Source organism: Palaemon carinicauda, chromosome 12 (assembly GCF_036898095.1).
Source record: "Palaemon carinicauda isolate YSFRI2023 chromosome 12, ASM3689809v2, whole genome shotgun sequence".
Taxonomy (NCBI): domain Eukaryota; kingdom Metazoa; phylum Arthropoda; class Malacostraca; order Decapoda; family Palaemonidae; genus Palaemon; species Palaemon carinicauda.
Window position 1 is genome coordinate 66,071,135 of NC_090736.1, and position 6,152 is coordinate 66,077,286.

A 6,152-nucleotide genomic window follows, 5' to 3' on the forward strand; every position below is an offset into this window, starting at 1 on the left:
GAGAGGAGAGAGAGAGAGAGAGAGAGAGAGAGAGAGAGAGGAGGAGAGAGAGAGAGAGAGAACGTCTTATTAAGACTCGTGCACGACATGTAAAGCTGGTTAGAATGACATTTGAGGGGCTTCGCATGGCCGGACAATATCTTGACTTATCAAGTCACCACACACCTACGTTTATCACTAATCGCACGGGGCAAGCAAGAAGGATGTAATAATGGGTAAATAAAGTTTATTTGCTTCAATTCCTAGAGAGAATAAACAGTCTCGTCCGCGTGGATTACCTCGGTGAAACCTTTTCCCTTTTTTTATCAAATGATAGTGTATATTTTGTTGACCCTTAGCTCACTTTTATAATACTGATTCGCTTAATGTCTTTAGTCCCGGCCGCTACCCACCACAGTCGAACAACAGAACAAACAAAATTAGCAAAGACAACTGGGGTACTTAGAATTTAAAATAAATGCACCAATACAATACCTAGTTAGTTACAAGCTGTGAGAAGATGGTGTGAAAATACGTGTCTAATAACTGAATATTTTTTTTTATTATTATTATTTACCGTCTGCGGGATCATAATGGTACTCCCTTGAAAGATATGATAACATCCAACTTTGAATTTGAAATCTATATACCAAACCAAGTCTGACTTACCTCCCTTGTTGATATCGCGGATAGACAAATATTGACTTATCTAGTCTTAACCAATAAGTTCTAAAGAAAGCAAACCAAAGATTTGAGGATCCCTGATTAGCTATGAAAGACTAGCTGTGATTGCCCTGTGTTAAAGTGGACAAGCATAAATCCAAGGTATAAGACTGCTCTAGAAAGCCCTTACGCCAGCACAAGGCTGGCTTAATCTGAAATAAGAGTGCAGGCTTTTTAATTGCCAAGGTTGTATTACAGGTATAAAGAATTTTTAAATTTTTAAGTCCACCGATTCGACTACTTGATTCAACTAAGTTACAATGAAGAAACACAAACAACATCAGCTGGGTTTAGATGCACTGCAAGGGGGTGTGGGTTACATATCATTTAACCCTAATTCTTGGATTACGAGAGAATGAAAGGCAAAAAACCTGTCATTTGTTTTTAAATCAAGGTACTTTTTATGATCACTTAGGAAATATATTTCTTGTGATTTTATAGAGGCAAAATATTCCACACCAACAGCTACGATCGGGGAGGCATTCTTCTTCGAGTCTTTCTGGCTGGTTGCAGTTCACAAAATAAGGAAAACATATAAGTGAAAATCAGTCTAAGAAAGGTATAATCACCGTCACCAGTAATACGTGAGGATAGTATCGATTTTATTCCAATATTTAGAAAATTATTTCATGTTTCACCAAATAGCTTTTTATATTATCTGACCATCTCAGGTTTTCAGAAACCATGACTTTTACTTGATACGTACATATTTTTCTCCCCCGTAGTTGTATTCCTTTTTGAAAGTACCTCCTCATGAATTCTTTCCAAAAAAAGTACTAAACTTTGTCCTAATTAAACCACCTTGTTCCTCTGCACTCTAGGATAGGCTGTATTGTAAAGTTCATTTTGTAAATTCAAAATATTCACAAAAAACTGATATTGTTTATCCAGAAGGCAACCCAGCAGCACGTTGACCCCGCTTTCCACACTGCATTTCCTATCACACACAACTTCCTGCTCTTCTAGACATAAGATTATTTCCATTGCAACACCCTGTCCACACAATCCATATACCCTCTGTATCATTACATTTCACTTCCAAATAATTCACCGCACATCCCGGCAATCAATCGGACCCTATTTTCTTCACATGACCAACTACAAACAAAATTAAAGGGGCACACGCCAAGTAGTTTTATTTTGCTCTTAACTCCCCTGCGTACTTGTACTTTGATGTATTTTCTTGAAAATCTTATGGATTTGTACTTTAGCTATACCTAACATGTACACCAAGTTTCTCTGTAATTGGCTCTGTAGTTTTTGCGTAACGTTGGTCACACACACACAAAATCCATTTGCTTAACATTGAGATCATTTTCAAAGTACTGCTTCGTACTTGTACTTTGATGTACTTTATACAAAATGTTAGATTCATTCAACAATACTACCAAATATGGACAAAATGGGTACTGCAATTTTTGTGTGAAGTTGCTCACAAACAAACAAATAAATAAATTAACAAACAGACAGGGGTGAGAGCACACCCTTCGCAAAACCTTCGATTTTGGTGACGGCAATAATGACCAACATCCATGAATGCTAATAAATCTTACAATTTTTTCTTATACAAACAATTCCTTATCATTTTCTTACCAATCATTCCTCATTGATTACATACGTCACCTTAGCAACTTTTATCCATACTCCATTTTCAAAAAGGAAAAGTGATGGATGACTGTAAGAAATTTGAGTCCTATAGGGCCCCTCGTTGAGACCTAGGTGGTAATGCACAGACAAAGAGCAACTGGAGAAAAATAAATTTCACTTTGAATTTGGAAATAAAGAGTTTAGACATCAAGATGGAGGAAACAAAAGGTTACAAAGTGGGTGCAACCATTCTGTTACCTTACTTTTTGCAATTATTGAGTGAACCTCATCGTCTTATATTACTCTCTGCCTTCATGTAATATATACTTCAAAATAACTGTATGAATTAACTACGAGAGAGAGAGAGAGAGAGAGAGAGAGAGAGAGAGAGAAGGACGCCGACTTACCTCTCTTTTGCATGAAGGAGAAGAGCTCGTCCAAAAAATCCTTTCTTTTCTGGTCATCGCTGAGTTCATACAACTGAAAAGATATGACAAAAACGTCAGGTTATTTAATTCATCTCACGGTTATATAACATTCAAGAATTTTGATAGCTACGAAAGATATTAAAAATTTATAACTATTGATAAACATCACAATTTAGAAACATAAAAAGGCATACTTATTCCACATCATTCAAGAGAACTTCAAGCGTATACAGTTGGCCACTTCATTACACAGAACATTCGTAGCGTTAAGCTTTCTAAGGGAAGTCTAAAAATCAAATGCAAGCAAAAGCATACGTCACACACTTGGTTAATAAGTGTAGATGAATCTTCTATTACTTAACATACACTAAATCTTACTTACCAACCAAAATTTGGAAGACTAAAGAAAAGGAAAAAAAAAGGTTCGAATGGCTGCAGATCCTCCTCCCAAGACGGACGGTATGCATTACTATGATAGCGTTTATTGAATAATTTATTCAAGAGTGATCCACCTTTAATTCTATACTATCTAAATATACTTTAAACCTAATCAAGGTTCGGTCATCTTATGAAGTAAGAGTTTGTATATATTATTTTCCGAAACCCGCATTTCGGATGATTATTTATTTTCATATTTCCTGTTAAGTTATCAAATAACGGTTTTAGATTTGGCCTTTTGTCAAGCTCATGTCCCTCGACAGCTCACATGAGAATTCATTATACCATCAGAAAAAAAAGTCTTTATTTCTATATTAAAAAAAGGAATCAAAGATCATAGCTTTTACAAAACATTAAGAAACCCATCAAGTGAAAATAAATTCTGAAAATCTTTCCCACGTTGAACCAAGCTTTAAACTAGAGAACTCAACTGGGTAGGAGGCATATAATATCGTATAGGGTACCGCTGGGAACCAACAGTTATACCCAGGATATCAGCGGGCACAATACAAGTACCCGGAACATCCTCTCCCCCTTGAACGATTGATAGGAAATTCGACTGAATTGGGCATGACTTGGATACCCGTGGTGCAAGTGGGAGGCCTACAAGTACTCCTCTAACACCTCACGAATCCTACCCAGGGGGAACCAGGGCTGATAAATTGGCAAAATAATTACCATGATATCAACATTACTGCCGCCGCCCACCGAGAATCCAGCGGTGTAGGTTTAACCTTTGATTAAACTGCCAATATATTACACTCGAGTTGACGCCAGGAGAAGGGTTTGGTGACGTCATTCTAGCCAACCACCAAAGACGTTTATTGCTAAACTGTCTTCGGATGTTTAAGGCAACGTCAAACACTCAAAAGCACAAATGGAAATGGAAAAAGATAACGTTCAAAGAGAGATTTAATGGTAATATAAGACCTAAAAATTATTAAGGCATATGGAGAGGGATAAAGGGAGATACAATAACGCACAAGTAATAAATCATCATTCATTATCTTTGGTAAATATAAAGACAAGATAATTAATTCGGGTGTGGTCTCGATTTACGCAGGGACCAAAGGAGGGAGAGGGGTGGGGGATAGCCGGAGATAAGTGGGAGGAGGAGGAGTGGGGTGGGAAGTGGCGTTTACCTGTATGGGCCAACCCCACCCCATCGCATCCTCAACACTCGAGAAGAAAAAGTCAAGGACATTGCATGTGGGGAGAATTCGGGGGTGGGGGGAGGGGAGGGGGGTTAGGTGGGGGAGTAAGGAGGGTGGAATGGAGTAACAACAGCATCCATTCACATAAACAAAAACCTGTCTTAGCGGCTAAGAGTGTCCGAAGCGGCACCCATAGCGACAAACACTATGTAAGACTCTCTCTCTCTCTCTCTCTCTCTCTCTCTCTCTCTCTCTCTCTCTCACACACACACACACACACACACACACACACACACACACACACACACACCGCTGTACCAATTAATTATACACAAAATAGAGATCAAATAAATGTGCTCTTTCTTACGTATGAACCAGTTAACTTATACAAAGATATTACAAACACATGTGTGCATTTGTATATGTATTAGCATGCGCACACGCACACTCATCAACCTCATCGCCACCAATATCGACGCCAAAGCTGCAACGGCCCCTCGCTTCCGTATCTGACGGCGATTTTCTTCCCCAAATCGATCCGTTTATAAGAACGTTAATATCGGATTGAGGAAGGGCTTCCTGCGTCTGCCCAGGACTAATCTTCAACTGAAGGAGGTGTGATCCGGCGACCCTTGGAGGGGCGCTCTCGGCTCGGGTGTCCCGAGGCCGTGCGACTGACGGCCACCACACGGCTTAATCAGCCGTTCTTGGATTGCGTTACTCGACACCTGTACAACACTACAGACAGGACTTACAGCTATCGTCGCGTCTCCCCCCAACTCTTTGATCGCCAAAAAACAAATCCTTTTCTTCAATCACTCCTAATTTTAGCTTTAAGTAACAGCACTCGCGCTTCCCCCAATGAAAACAAAAAACACCCGTCTCGTTGAGCTATTCAAATACAATTAAATGTATCAATTATTTTAGATACAAAGTTATGTCTAAATCTATTAGTATATAACTCAAATATTTTTGATGTCGCTTAAAATTAAGTAAACTATTCGTAAAATGGGCAAGTTCACGATCAAATCTTTGACCCAGTTGACAATTCAATGTATACATACATCTTTAAACCCCATCGTAGTTACAAGAGTTTATGCTATCAACAACTTTGTTTCAAAGATAAAACAGAAATGTAAATTGTACACAATATATATATACATGCATACACACCACATTATACATATATATATATATATATATATATATATATATATATATATATATATATATATATATATATATGGGTGTGCGTGTAAACTGTGTGCGCCCTTGACAATGGTAAACATAATTAACTAATTAATATGAGTGGTACAACAAGCGAAATAAAAAGCAATAAAAAGTTTCAGTCGGTGCAAAATTGCACAAAATTTTGCGGAATAAACAATTTAAATATGATTAGATTATAGCGATAACTTTTCAGGAGGACAATCATATGTATAGGATATATATATATATATCATTTTCTTGTATAAGTATCCCCTTAGGATTTCAAAACCAACATTCGTGATTATATTAAATGAATAAAGTAGGACAATAATACCATGCGTTGAGGCCTAGCAGGCCATTCGGAACTCGTATGCATCTCGGACCAACCCTGCAGATGCACCATGACATAGAAGTTACGAGGTTGGACAGCAAGATGAAAGAAAGGAAACTGGGACGGAATCTGAGAAGTCATTTCAGTTAGGGACCAAAGGGGCACTGCAAAGACCCCTTAGAAATGCCTACAGTGCTCCTCTTGAGGTATACTGATGGAACTTATCCCCCCTCCCCCAAGTGCCCGTACCTAGCGCCTCCACTCCTGACAAGAATGTGAAGTCTCCTCAGACATCGGTACATA

The 6,152-nt window shown here is 38.3% G+C and overlaps 1 long non-coding RNA gene across 1 annotated transcript in view; it reads right to left on the reverse strand.

Moving 5' to 3' along the window:
- Positions 1-2,695: 2,695 nt before the first annotated feature.
- Positions 2,696-6,152, reverse strand: part of LOC137650569 (uncharacterized) — an 11,679-nt gene continuing 8,222 nt past the window's right edge. Inside the window, exon 3 of the long non-coding RNA XR_011045991.1 lies at positions 2,696-2,769. This is a non-coding gene — a long non-coding RNA (uncharacterized lncRNA). The remainder of the gene's footprint in view (positions 2,770-6,152) is intronic.